The 15,201-nt window shown below is 39.8% G+C and overlaps 1 long non-coding RNA gene across 1 annotated transcript in view; it reads left to right on the top strand.

Annotated features, from left to right (window-relative positions):
* Positions 1–1,680, top strand: part of LOC309970502 — a 97,536-nt gene extending 95,856 nt beyond the window's left edge. The window contains exon 2 of the long non-coding RNA XR_014326689.1: positions 1,269–1,680. This is a non-coding gene — a long non-coding RNA (uncharacterized lncRNA). The remainder of the gene's footprint in view (positions 1–1,268) is intronic.
* Positions 1,681–15,201: the final 13,521 nt, after the last annotated feature.

The raw sequence follows: 15,201 nt of genomic DNA, 5'->3' as shown, positions 1-15,201 counted from the left end.
TGCTGAGAGATCAGCTGTTAACCTTATGGGGATTCCCTTGTGTGTTATATGTTGTTTTTCCCTTGCTGCTTTTAATATGTTTTCTTTGTATTTAATTTTTGACAGTTTGATTAATATGTGTCTTGGCGTATTTCTCCTTGGATTTATCCTGTATGGGACTCTGTGTGCTTCCCGGACTTGATTAACTATTTCCTTTCCCATATTAGGGAAGTTTTCAACTATAATCTCTTCAAATATTTTCTCAGTCCCTTTCTTTTTCTCTTCTTCTTCTGGAATCCCTATAATTAAAATGTTGGTGTGTTTAATGTTGTCCCAGAGGTCTCTGAGACTGTCCTCAGTTCTTTTCATTCTTTTTTCTTTATTCTGCTCTGCAGTAGTTATTTCCACAATTTTATCTTCCAGGTCTCTTATCCGTTCTTCTGCCTCAGTTATTCTGCTATTGATCCCATCTAGAGTACTTTTAATTTCATTTATTGTGTTGTTCATCATTGCTTGTTTCATCTTTATTTCTTCTAGGTCCTTGTTAACTTTTTCTTGTATTTTGTCCATTCTATTTCCAAGATTTTGGATCATCCTTACTATCATTATTCTGAATTCTTTTTCAGGTAGACTGCCTATTTCCTCTTCATTGTTTAGGTCTGGTGCATTTTTATCTTGCTCCTTTATCTGCTGTGTGTTTTTCTGTCTTCTCATTTTGCTTATCTTACTGTGTTTGGGGTCTCCTTTTTGCAGGCTGCAGTTTCGTAGTTCCCACTGTTTTTGATGTCCGTCTCCAGTGGCTAAGGTTTGTTCTGTGGGTTGTGTAGGCTTCCTGGTGGAGGGGACTAGTGCCTGTGGTATGGTGGATGAGTCTGGATCTTGTCTCTCTAGTGGGCAGGTTCACGTCTGGTGGTGTGTTTTGGGGTGTCTGTGGCCTTATTATGATTTTAGGCAGCCTCTCTGCTAATGGGTGGGGTTGTGTCCCTGTTTTGCTAGTTGTTTGGCATAGGTTGTCCAGCACTGTAGCTTGCTGGTCGTTGAGTGAAGCTGGGTTCTGGTGTTAAGTTGGAGGTCTCTGGGAGATTTTCACCGTTTGATATTATGTGGAGCTGGGAGGTCTCTTGTTGACCAGTATCCTGAAGTTGGCTCTCCTACCTCAGAGGCAGAGCCCTGACTCCTGGCTGGAGCACCAAGAGCCTTTCATCCACATGGCTCAGAATAAAAGGGAGAAAAAGTAGAGAGAATTAGTTGAAGTATGAAGAAAGAAAGAAGGAAAGGAGGGAAGGAAGAAAGAAAGAAAGAAGCAAAGAAGGAAAGAAAGGAGGGAGGGAGGGAGGGAGGGAGGGAGGAAGGAAGGAGGGAAAGAAGGAAAAAAGTCAGAAAGGAAGAAGATACTGTAAAATAAAATAAAGTATAATGAAGTTATTGAATTAAAAAGTACTTATTTAGAAAAAAAATAAAAAGGGACGGATAGAACCTTAGGACAAATGTTGGAAGCAAAGCTATACAGAAAAAATCTTACACAGAAGCATACACATACACCCTCACAAAAAGAGGTAAAGGGGAAAAAATCATAAATCTTGCTCTCAGAGACCACCTCCTCAATTTGGGATGATTCGTTGTCTAAAGGAGGGAAGGAAGGAAGGAAGGAAGGAAGGAAGGAAGGAAAGAAAGAAAGAAAGAAAGAAAGAAAGAAAGAAGGTAAAGTATAATAAAGTTATTAAAATTAAAATTAATTATTAAGAAAAAAAATTTTTAAAAAACCATGGACGGATAGAACCCTAGGACAAATGGTGGAAGCAAGACTATACAGACAAGATCTCACACAGAAGCATACACATACACATTCACAAAAAGAGGAAAAGGGGAAAAAATCATAGATCTTGCTCTCGAAACCCACCTCCTCAATTTGGGATGACTCATTGTCTATTCATGTATTCCACAGATGCAGGGTACATCAAGTTGATTGTGGAGCTTTAATCCGCTGTTTCTGAGGCTGCTGGGAGAGATTTCCCTTTCTCTTCTTTGTTCTCACAGCTCACAGGGGCTCAGCTTTGGATCTGGCACTGCCTCTGTGTGTAGGTCGCTGGAGGGCGTCTGTTTTTGCTCAGACAGGACGGGGTTAAAGGAGCCGTTGATTTGGGGACTCTGGCGCACTCAGTCGCGGGGGAGGGAGGGACACTGCATGCGGGGCGGGCCTGCAGCGGTAGAGGCCAGTGTGACGTTGCACCAGCCTGAGGTCCACCGTGCGTTCTCCCGGGGAAGTTGTCCTTGGGTCCCGGGAACTTGGCAGTGGCGAGCTGCACAGTCTCCGCGGAAGAGTGGTGTGGATAGTGACCTGTGCTCGCAAACAGGCCCCTTGGTGGCAGCAGCAGCAGCCTTAGCGTCTCCCGCCCATCCCTGGGGTCCGTGCTTTTAGCCACGGCTTGCGCCCCTCTCTGGGGTTCGCGCTTTTAGGCGCGGCTCGTGCCCGTCTCTGGTGTTCCTTTAAGCAGCGCTCTTAAACCCCTCTCCTCACGCAGCAGGAAACAAAGAGGGAAGAAAAAGTCTCTTGCCTCTTTGGCAGGTGCAGACTTTTCCCCGTCCTACCTCCCGGCTAGCCGTGGTGCACTAACCCCTTCAGGCTTTGTTCAAGCCGCCAACCCCAGTCCTCTCCCTGTGCTCCAACCGAAACAAAAACCCGAACCTCAGCTCACAGCCCCGCCCGCCCCGGCGGGTGAGCAGACAAGCCTCCCAGGCTGGTGAGTGCCGGTCGGCACCGATCCTCTGTACGGGAATCTCCCTGCTTTGCCCTCCGCATCCATTGCTGTGCACTCCTCCGCGGCTCCGAACCTCCCCCCTCCGCCTCCTACAGTCTCCACCCACAAAGGGTCTTCCTAGTGTGTGGAAACTTTTCCTTCTTCACAGCTCCCTCCCACTGGTGCAGGTGCCGTCCCTATTCTTTTGTCTCTGTTTTTTCTTTTTTCTTTTGCCCTACCCATGTACGTGGGGAGTTTCTTGCCTTTTGGGAGGTCTGAGGTCTTCTGCCAGCCTTCAGTAGGTGTTCTGTAGGAGTTGTTCCACGTGTAGACGTATTTCTGGTGTATCTGTGGGGAGGAAGGTGATCTCCGCATCTTACTCTTCCGCCATCTTCAAGGTCCCCCCTATTTTCTCTTTCTTTTGGTTACTTTTTCCACAATCTCTAGGCCATAATCTTGATACCAACTGTCCTTTGGCTAAAGGTTTTATATTTTGACTTTCTTTACATATGTCTCTACTTCCTCTAAAATTTTAATTACTCAGAAGGACAGTGTTCTTCCCATAATTAGAGGGAGTATCTTAACTGAAAATATCCTTCTAATCGTCTGTTCCATAATATGACCCCAAACTGGCCAGTTGCTCTGCCTGAGTTCTCAGAAGATGGTCAGTATCCTTGTTTAGTGACAGTTATTTTCATACTCTGGTTTGGGAAATATATATTTTCTAGTGATGAGAGTTCATGCAGATGCCTCGAACCATAAAGTGTTTTCTTGACCATAGTTTTAGGAAAACAAAAATCATAAAGGATTTATTCATGAAGGATTTATTCCTCCACCAAATACTTACGGTGTTGACTATATGCTAGAAACTGATCAAGGCACTTGGGATAAAACAATAAAACTAACCAAACAACCAACCAAGTCCCTGCCCTCATGGAGTTTACTGGTCTGCCAGTGAAATCTATATGGATGAAATATTTTTCTTAGTTTTAAAAGTGTTTGTAAAATTTATTTGCTTGCTTGTTTATTTTTTTTAAGATTCCCAGAGAAATCTGAGAGCACTTTGTAACAAAAAGTACATTTCCCATAGTTTCGGTCAAAACCTGCTTCTTATTTTAATGCTAAAGGAACAAAACTGCAATATTTATGATGATATTAAAAGAAAGTTTCATTCAGTCCTCTTTCTAGACAAATGGTGGAGTTAAAAGAACTGGTGACTTCTTGTCTATGCATTAGACTATCTGTGTATGTATATACAAGCTTGTATTAGTATGCGTGTGTGTGTACAGATGTGCATATGTGTTTGTCTTCAACTGTCCCTTATTAAGTGTCCAGCCATTATACTATAGTCTTCTGAAAGCTAAAAGGAAACTCTCAAACTTACATGATTGTCTCCCAAACTCAGTTAACATAATCTCAGGACTAGAGTCTTGCAAGTGTTGTTAGTATTCCTGCTTTGAGATGTGGTTTTATATATATTTCCAATGGTTGGTTTTTCAACACATATTTATTCTATATTTCAAGTACATTTATTCAGTTACAAAACTAAGGTACCTATGTACTATTTTACCATAAAGTAATTAAGTTGATGTAGCTGTTAAACAAGGAAATTCTTTTTCATGTGTGAGATATCTTTGATTAGAAATTTGGCATCTAGGATATCTCCTTATTTTTATCACCTGGGCACCATTGTTTCAGTATTATCTGGTTACATTCATTTGGAAGAGTGAGTATAACAGAGGAATATAAAGCTGATCTATGAGTGCCTGTTGCCAAGAGCATATATTCAATTGCTAATTCATTGATGGTCAACAATCTGCTACTTATATTACCTTTATAGGTCCCTCAGTTTTAAAGCATTTACCTTAGTTTCCTCAGACAGAGTCAGTCTGATACTTATATAGAGTAAGAAGTTCCCTGAGGGAGAAGTTTTGAAAGCACTAGGATGACTGAGCCCTACATAAGGGCTCATCACCTTCTGGTGCATGAATGAGGACTACAATTATTTTTAATAAAAATACAGTCTCTCTTTTCACCATTAGAAGTGAGTCTAAAATGAGTTCTTCCATGAGGGATAATGGAGTGACTCACATTCATTTTGAGGCACCAGGGCCCACATACCAGGTCTTTTCTTGACAGTGTATTTTTGTGTTTGAGAAGGCAGCAATAGTAAGATGAATACATATTTCCAAAACACCAAAATTTGAAAAAATATTCCTTAAAAGAGCAGAATTAGAGCATATGTGACTTCTTCACTAGTGTTTTATTGATATCTGGTTGATTGCCCAGACTCTTATGTGTGGCTTTAATGAGTAGGACAGAGACACAGAGAACTTGGCTGGAATTGGGGGTGGTTGGAGGACTATGAGGGAACCACTGTACTCACCAGTAAGGAAAAAGAAAAATGAGTGACTTCCGCCAGGTGACATTAGACTGTCAGTGGGATTTCTTAAATGTATAATGTCACACTTTCAATGATTTATTTATAAAAATAAACTGTTCCTTCACCTTCTGTTCATGACATGGACAGATTGACTCAGATATCATACACTCAGCACTTTTAAAATGTAGGTCAATTAGGTTTTCTTTAGATTAATATACAAATAGCTGTTCATTTTAGAAAATCATTTAAAAATGGAAATAATAAAGAAAAATTAAATAAAATAAGTGGCTTTCTCTGGAGCCCAAGAACCTAAATATATACTGTGTCTACCCACCTGCCTAGAAGTAGATATAAATGTAAGCGAGAGAGCTGGGTCAGAATGGGGGAGTACTGAGAAGGGGCCCAACTGTCTATTTCCCAAGCCTTAAGAAGTTCTGGAGGTAGTGTTTAGTGGAAACAATAGAGGAAATGTGGGAGTGGAATAAAAGAGACCTAGAATACTCTTCCCTGATGTAGTGTTGGGAGATAGCAAATCTTGAGAGTTTCAGAAGCTATTCACACTGAGGACCAGTAAACTAGGTGTGGCTATCGCTGGGCTGTCTTTTATTTTAGACTGGATTATTGGTCCCAGGTTGTTTCTCTCCTATAATACTATTTTATGTTTACATGATTCCCATGGTCTCATGGAGGTTGGAATATACTGAATTTGACCTTGGCTGTGAAAATTGCTTTTTCCAATGAGATGTTAGCAACTACAACCTGAACAAATGCTTGAAAATGAAACTTCTGGTTGAACATATCCTCTTACCATGCTTCCTTTTGCTATGAGAAGAAAATTCCTTGGGTAGATGCACAGAGATTCTCTGTACTCTGAAGCTAAACCCAGCCTCATCTGAATTCATTAAACCTCAGTGGACTCCCACACACATGCAAGAAATAAATGCTCATCATTGTAAGCCACTGAACTTTGCGGTGGTTTGTTGTACAGCACTGTTGCAAAACTGACAAGTACAAATGTCCAATCAGTTGAGCTGAAATCATCTCCAAGTTCTCTAGCCACTAGTGAGGTGAGGGAAGAACCACCCATATGTTTCCCTATAGCCAAGAAAGATAAATATGAGGAACAGGGGAATAAGGTTTATAATAAGAAAACAATGTAAGTCACTTTTTTGTGTGTGTGAACTGAGAAACCTAAAGGCTTCTTAACAACAAAATAATTACAGATTTGAATTAGTGCTCTAAAACAAATATAAAATTTGATATAATAGAAAAAGTTGGGGCAGACCAATTATATAAAATTAGGGTATACTAACCTTCAAAGTAAGCTGGTCCTCACATTTTCTGTCTTTGGAGTGTGAGAGTGTAGGAACCACTTTACTCCTATATTAATGCAATTCAGTCAATGCAGCAAACTGGAGCTAAAATTATGGCAAGCTGAGAGCCCTGATGAAGGTCAAAGTTGTGATGGAGCAAAAATAGTGAGTTGGCAGAGATAGTTGGTTAGAAGGTATTTGAACACAGAAAAAAATCAGAGATGAAAAGAGGAAGAGATTTAATTATTAATCTGTACACCTACTTGGGTCCCTGTTAGTTTCATGTTATTTTTCTGAATCTTTTTATATTTATTCTGTCTATAAAAATCTCCATTACTTAAGTGAAGTTCACTGGTTCCTCATTATTAGAAACAACAACAAAAAGTCTATTATTATGTAAGCACCTGAAACTTTAAAATAAGGCTAAAAACAATAACTTACACATTTCTATACTCAATAAGCTTTGATTATAAAACAAAACATTATATTACATAAGTGTTCTGCTCTGGGTAGCTGAGGGAACTCTTTATCTCATTATAAATGGCACCAATTTGTTCCAAGTGTCTCTCTTCATGAGTGGGTCTGTGTGAGTTTCTCCAAATTCCAATCTAACTCAGAATTGCAGTAATTTTATTTGGGCCTCATCCAAGGACTGTATATCATTTCTAGGAGAAATGGCAAACCCATTTCTAGGAGATACTATGCTTAGAAAATTATCCTTAATTCAATTCATGTTTTCCCACTCAGCAGACTGGAAATGCCCAAATCTATTTGCTAGTACCATTCACTCCTTAATCATGGGAGGCCTAATTGCCACTCCTCTGTGATATAACAGGCTTCTAAGTTCTCATTTCTAAGCCCAAAATGGGAACTTGACTGTGTAACTGAACAACTCATTTAATTGGAGTGGAATAGAAAGGGGGAAAAAGAGAGAGATTGCACAGACTGCCTATAGAATATAAGCAAGTCAGATTAATTTACATATGTAAATTTAGCCAATTTTAGGCTTCTAATAAGCTCTCTTCCTTCCTTTAAATCAGCACTTTAGGGGAGACCATCAATATGGCAGAAGAGTAAGATGTGGAGATCACCTTCCTCCTCACAAATACATCAGAAAGATGTATGTGGGACAACTCCTACAGAACACCTACTGAACACTGACAGAAGATCTCAGACTTCCCAAAAGGCAAGAAATTCCCCATTTACCTGGGTAGGGCAAAAGAAAAAAGAAAACAGAGACAAAAGAATACGGATGGGACGTGCATCATTTGGAGGGAGCTGTGAAGGAGGAAAAGTTTCCACACATTAGGAAGCCCCTTCACTAGTGGAGATGGTGCGTGGCAGTGGGGAAGCTTCAGAGCCATGGAGGAGAGTGCAGCAATAAGTGTGCAGAGGGCAAAGCGGAGAGATTCCCGCACAGAGGATCGGTGCCAACCAGCACTCACAAGTCCAAGAGGCTTGTCTAATCACCTGCCGGGGCGGGTGGGGGCTGAGAGCTGAGGCTTGGTCTTCAGAGGTCAGATTCCAGGGAGAGGACTGGGGTTGGCTGCGTGAACACAGCCTGAAGGGGGCTAGTGCACCACAGCTAGCCATGAGGGAGTCCAGGAGAAACTCTGGACCTGCCTAAGAGGCAAGAGACAATTGTTTTGGGGTGCATGAAAAGAGGGGATTCAGAGCACCACCTAAATGAGCTCCAGAGATGGGCGCAAGCCACAGTTATCAGCACAATGAGACAGACATGAAATGCTAAGGCTGTTGCTGCAACCACCAAGAAGCCTGTTTGCAAGCACAGGTCACTAACCACACCTCCCCTCCTTGGAGCCTGTGCAGCCCACCAATGCCAGCGTCCTGTGAACCAGGGACAACTTCCGTGGGAGAACACACGGTGAGCCTCAGGCTGGTGCAATGTCATGCAGGTCTCTGTCACAGCAGGATCTCCCAGTATTCCATACCCCTCCCTCCCCCAGGCCTGAGTGAGGCAGAGCTCCCTAATTAGCTGCTCCTTTAGCCCCGTCCTGTCTGAGCGAAGAACAGATGGCCTCAGGAGACCTACACGCAGAGGTGGGACCATATCCAAAGCTGAACCTCAGGAGCTGTGCTAACAAAGAAGAGAAAGGGAAATTTCTCCCAGCAGCCTCAGAAACAGTGGCTTAAATCCCCACAATCAACTTGATGTATACTGAATCTGTGGAATTACTGAATAGACAAAGAATCATCCCAAAATTGAGGTGGTGGACATTGAGAGCAATGATATAAATATTTTTGTGAGTGTGTATGTGTAGGCTTCTGTGTGTGATTTTGTCTGTATAGCTTTGCTTTTGCCATTTGTCCTAGGATTCTATCTTTCTTTTTAATTACTTTTTAATTTTTATTTTTAAAAATTAATTTTTATTTTTCATTTTAATAACTTTATTTTATTATATTTTCTTTCTTTCTTTCTTTCTTTCTTTCTTTCTTTCTTTCTTTCTTTCTTTCTTTCTTTCTTTCTTTCTTTTCTTTCTCCCTTTTATTCTGAGCCATGTAGGTGACAGGATCCAGGTGCTCAGGCCAGGTGTCAAGCCTGTGCCTCTGAGGTGGGAGAGCCAAGTTCAGGACATTGGTCTACCAGAGACCTCCCAGCTCCACATAATATCAAATGGCAAAGATTTCCCAGGGATCTCCATCTCAACGCTAAGACCCAGGTCCACTCAATGGGAGCAAGCTACAGTGCTGGACACCCTATGCCAAAAAACTAGCAAGACAAGAACACAACCTCACCCATTAGCAGAGAGGCTGCCTAAAATCATAATAAGCTCACAGAGAACCCAAAATGTATCACCGGACATAGACCAGTGTACGAGAAAAACAAGATCCAGACTCATCCACCAGAACACAGACACTAGTCCCCTCCATCAGGAAACCTACACAACCCACTGAACCAACCTTGGCCACTGGGGGCAGACACGAAAAACATTGGAACTGTGAACTGCAAACTGCAAAAAGGAGACCCCAAAAACAGTAGGGTAAGCAAAATGAGAAGACAGAAACACGCAGCAGATCAAGGAGCAAGGTAAAAACCCACCAGACCTAACAAATGAAGTGGAAATAGGCAGTATACCTGAAAAAGAATTCACAGTAATGATAGTAAAGATGATCCAAAATATTGGAAATAGAATGGAGAAAATACAAGAAACGTTTAACAAGGACCTAGAAGAACTAAAGAGCAAACAAACAATGATGAAAAACACAATAAATGCAATTGAAAATTCTCTAGAAGGAATCAATATCAGAATAACTGAGACAGAAGAATGGATGTGACCTGGAAGATAAAATAGTGGAAATAACTACTGCAGAGCAGAATAAAGAATGAAAAGACTTGAGGACCTCTGGGACAACATTAAAAACAACATTCAAATTATAGGGGTCCCAGAGAAGAAGAGAAAAAGAAAGGGACTGAGAAAATATTTGAAGAGATTAGAGTTGAAAACTTCCCTATTATGGGAAAGGAAATAGTTAATGAAGTCCAGGAAGCACAGAGAGTCCCATACAGGAAAAATCCAAGGAGAAACACATCAAGACACATATTAATCAAACTATCAAATATTAAGTACAAAGAAAAAAATATTAAAAGCAGCAAGGGAAAAATAACAAATAACATACAAGGGAACCCCCATAAGGTTAACCACCGATCTTTCAGCAGAAACTCTGCAAGCCAGATGGGATTGGCAGGACATATTTAAAGTGATGAAAGGGAAAAACCTACAACCAAGATTCGTCCAACCAGCAAGGATCTCATTCAGATTTGATGGAGAAATTAAAACCTTTACAGATAAGCAAAAGCTAAGATAATTCAGCATCACCAAACCAGCTTTATAACAAATTCTAAAGGAACTTCTCTAGGTAGGAAACACAAGAGAAGGAAAAGATCTACAATAACAAACCCAAAACAATTAAGAAAATGGTAATAGGAGCATACATATCGATAATTACCTTAAATGTAAATGGATTAAATACTCCAACCAAAAGACATAGACTGGCTGAATGGATACAAAAACAAGACCTATATACATGTTGTCTACAAGAGACCCACTTCAGACCTAGGGACATATACAGACTGAAATTGAGGGGATGGAAAAAGATATTCCATGCAAATGGAAGTCAAAAGAAAGCTGGGGTAGCAATTCTCATATCAGACAAAATAGAGTTTAAAAAAAGAGTATTTCAAGAGACAAAAAAGGACATTACATAATGATGAAGGGATCAATCCAAGAAGAAGATATAATAATTGTAAATATATATGCACCCAACATAGGAGCACCTCAATACATAAAGCAAATGGTAACAGCCAGAAAAGGGGAAATCGACAGTAACAAGATAATCGTAGGGGACTTTAATACCCTACTTTCACCAATGGACAGATCATCCAAAATGAAAATAAATAAGGAAACACAAGCTTTAAATGATACATTAAACAAGATGGACTTAATTGATATTTATGAGACATTTCATCCAAAAACAACAGAATACACTTTCTTCTCAAGTGCTCAGGGAATATTCTCCGGGATAGATCATATCTTGGCTCACAAATCAAGCCTTGGTAAATTTAAGAAAATTGAAATCATATCAAGTATCTTTTCTGACCACAATGCTATGAGACTAAATATCAATTACAGGAAAATATCTGTAAAAAATACAAACACATTGAGGCTAAACAATAGACTACTTAATAACCAAGAGATCACTGAAGAAATCAAAGAGGAAATTTAAAAAATACCTAGATACAGCCACTATGGAGAAGAGTATGGAGGTTCCTTAAAAAACTAAAAATAGAACTACAATAAGACCTAGCAATCCCACTACTGGGTATATACCCTGAGAAAACCATAAATCAGAAAAGAGTCATGTACCACAATATTCATTGCAGCACTATTTACAACAGCCAAGACATGGAAACACCCTAAGTGTCCATTGACAGATGAATGGATAACTGAGATATGGCACATACATACAATGGAATATTATTCAGCCATGAAAAGAAATGAAATTGAGTTATTTGTAGTGAGGTGGATGGACCTAGAGTCTGTCATACAGAGTGAGGTAAGTCAGAAAGAGAAAAACAAATACCATATGCTAACACATATATATCGAATCTAAAAGGAAAAAAAAAAGGGTTCTGAAGAACCAAGGGGCAGGAAAGGAATAAAGACACAGATGTAGAGAATGGACTTGAGGATGGGGGAGGGGGAAGGGTAAGCTGGGACAAAGTGAGAGAGTGACATGGACATATATACACTACCAAATGTAAAATCGATAGCTAGTGGGAAGCAGCCGCATAGAACAGGGAGATCAGCTCGGTGCTTTGTGACCACCTAGAGGGGTGAGATAGGAAGGGTTGGAGGCAGGGAGATGCTGAGGGAAGAGATATGGGGATATATGTATATGTATAGCTGTTTCAGTTTGTTATAAAGCAGAAACTAACACACCATTGTAGAGCAATTATACTCCAATAAAGATGATAAAAAATTAAAGAAAAGATAAATAAAAAAAAAATCAGCACTTTAAAGGGATTTGCAAAGAGGTTCCCTGAAGTAAAATTGAACTTGAGAGTAAACAGTGAAATATGCTTATGTTTTCTCACTTGAATATTCTGAAGACATTTAGCATATACTTTTAATCTATAAAGTACACTTAATGATATTTTATTAGTTACATGAATTAATACAAGATTTTGAAATTAAATACTATTAGCCTCCAAGAATTATAGACACCATAAAGATTTATATCACTGGCATACAGGATATGGCTACGGCAGATAATTCAGATAAATTATGCCTTAAATCCTTCATATTCATATACTTAATGATATGAATATTTCAGTCAAAATGGCCTGTATTAGAACATCATGGGCATAATTCTTTTTTTTTTTTTTTTAGTGTTTTTGGTTTTTGTTTTTGTTTTTTTTGTGGTACATGGGCCTCTCACTGTTGTGGCCTCTCACGTTGCGGAGCACAGGCTCCAGACACGCAGGCACAGCGGCCATGGCTCACAGGCCCAGCCGCTCCATGGCATATGGGATCTTACTGGACCGGGGCACGAACCCGTGTCCCCTGCATCGGCAGGCAGACTGTCAACAACTGCACCACCAGGAAAGCCCAGGGACATAATTCTTGAAAGAAAAAATTGACAAGCTTAAATGCATTAAAATTAAAAATGTCTGCTTTGTGAAAGACACTGCCAGGAGAATAAAAAGACAAATCACTGCCAGGAGAATAAAAAGACAAATCACATTTGGATATCAAATATCCAAACATCCAAAGAAGTTTTAGAATTCAACAGTAACAAGACAGACAACCTGATTTTAAAAATGGGCCAAAGACCTTAACAGACATCTCACCATAGGGCCACAGGTGTCAAATAAACATATGAAGAGATGCACCACATCATATGTCACCAGGAAAATGCAAATTTTTAAATGAGATACCACTACATACTTATTAATATCACTAAAATGTAAAATACTGACAACACCCAAGTCTGGTGAGGATGTAGAAAAATAGGAACTCTAATTTGTTGCTAGCAGAAATGTGAATTGTATATCCACTTTGGAAAACAGTTTGGTGATTTCTTAGAAAACTAAGCATACTCTTCCCTTATGATCCAGCAATTGTGCTCCTTGGTATTTAGACAAATGAGTTGAAACTCCTTTAGTTTCAGACAGACTTATGAACTTCACACAAAAGTCCCATGGATGCTTATAGCACACATCTGTAAACACACAGTTGTTTATAGCATATTTATTCATAATTGCCAAAACTCAGAAACATCCAAGATGGCCCTCAGTAGATGAACAGATAGGTAAGTTGTGGCACATCCAGACAGTGGGACATTATTCAGTTCTAAAAAGACATGAATTATCAAGTCACAGAAAGACACGGAAGAATCTTAGATATTTATTTCTAAGTGAAAGGAGCCAATCTGAAAAGACTACAAACTGCATGATTCCAACTGTATGATATTTTGAAAAAGACAAAATTATGGAGACAGTCAAAAGATAATTCGTTTCCAGGGAATAGAGACTGAGGAGGGGGGAAGGATGAATAGATGGAGGACAGAGGAATTTTAAGGCAACTAGATTTGTCTGTCTGATACTATAATTGTGGAGACATGCCATTATACATTTGTCCAAACTCATAGAATGTACAGCACCAGTAGTGAACTCTAATGTAAACTATGGACTTTTGAGTTATGATGCATCAATGTTGGTTCATCAATTGTAACACAGGTTATCATGCTGCTCATGGATGTTGATAATGGGAGAAGCTATGCATATATGGTAATAAGGGGTAGGTGGGAAATATCTGATCCTTCCTCTCAGTTTTGCTGTGAATCTAAATCTTCTCGAACAATTAAAGTTTATTTTTTTAAAAATAGTGTGGATTAAGAAGGCACAAATTTATTTTTCAATTAGGTATATATTTGACCAATATAAGTAGAATGCCTAAATATGTTTTGATTGTTGCTTATCTCTTCAGTTCACTGTTTGAGTGAATAGGCAGCTCATTCAAACATCATGAGTAGTCCGATCTTTGGAGAGAAAAGGCCAATGCAGAGAAGTCCTGTAAGTGGGAAGTTATCTGTTTAAATATTCTCTCATCATTATTATTCTTTTAATGAAGTGGAACTGGGGTGAATTTATTGCATGTAATAAACTCACCCACTCCCAGACTCCGTCCTTTGAGAGCATCTAAAGGCATTCCCTCCACAAAGTCATGAGAAGTGAACTGCTGAGAGGAGTCCTAACATCTTTGAAAGGTATTGTATTCATTCTCTGTAGGCTACAGATGAAAGTAAAAGAGGCTGCCATTGAGATAGGTTTCCTGATTGTGGGGCAGATGATGAAACTCCTAGGAGGTAGAAGGCAGTCGCACTTAGCTGCCAGAGACAAGGGTGGTAATCAGAATGTTTTGACACAAAGAAATCTTTGATGTTGTCTCATTGATCATGAGGTCCCTAGAAGAAAATCCTACTTAATATGATCAGAGTCATTCCTCCTCAACCAATTCTCCTCCACCAATATCTGTACCTGAAACAGTAAAGACCATTTTCTCTTATGCTGGAGAGGCTTAAGGAAGACCCTTGCAATAATTTCCTGAGTATGTGCTCAAATTTTCCTCTGTGGTCCTCTCCAAAGTAATTGCTATTACATGGTGCATGTTACAGGCATAATGAGATGGCTATAGACTGGGGAAAGAGAAATACCCAGAATTTTTTGAAATAATTGAATCCTGAATCTGAGATACTGCTAATCTTTGGGGACCTGGAAAGCCCTAGTAGTCCACTGGTCAGAGTGAGAATTTATGGGGTTAGGTGGTAAAATAGAATTTTGTCTCAAATTCACTTCAAAGTAAAATTACCACACGGTTATTCCCCAGTCCTTATGTATATGGTTAGACCAGATATACACAGAAAGTTGCAGAATTCTTATATTGATTCTCTGACCCATTAGATTTAATCTTTGAAAAAGGCCAAGTTAAGAAACAAAATAAAACAAAACAAAAAACAAAAAAACCCCAGGAGTTCCCCTTTTGAAAAAGAGTAATACTTCATTGTACTTTCTTGGAAATTAGTGCCATAACCATTTAAAAGATATGGGTGGGCTTCCCTGGTGGCGCAGTGGTTGAGTCCACCTGCCGATGATGCAGGGGACAACGGGTTCGTGCCCCAGTCTGGGAAGACCCACATGCCGCGGAGCGGCTGGGCCCCTGAGCCATGGCCGCTGAGCCTGCGCATCCGGAGCCTGTGCTCCGCA

The sequence above is a fragment of the Leucopleurus acutus genome (assembly GCF_964270905.1).
Source record: "Leucopleurus acutus genome assembly, chromosome: 13".
Taxonomy (NCBI): domain Eukaryota; kingdom Metazoa; phylum Chordata; class Mammalia; order Artiodactyla; family Delphinidae; genus Leucopleurus; species Leucopleurus acutus.
The sequence above is the reverse complement of the archived record's forward strand: the minus strand, read 5'-3'. Positions and strand labels throughout refer to the sequence as shown.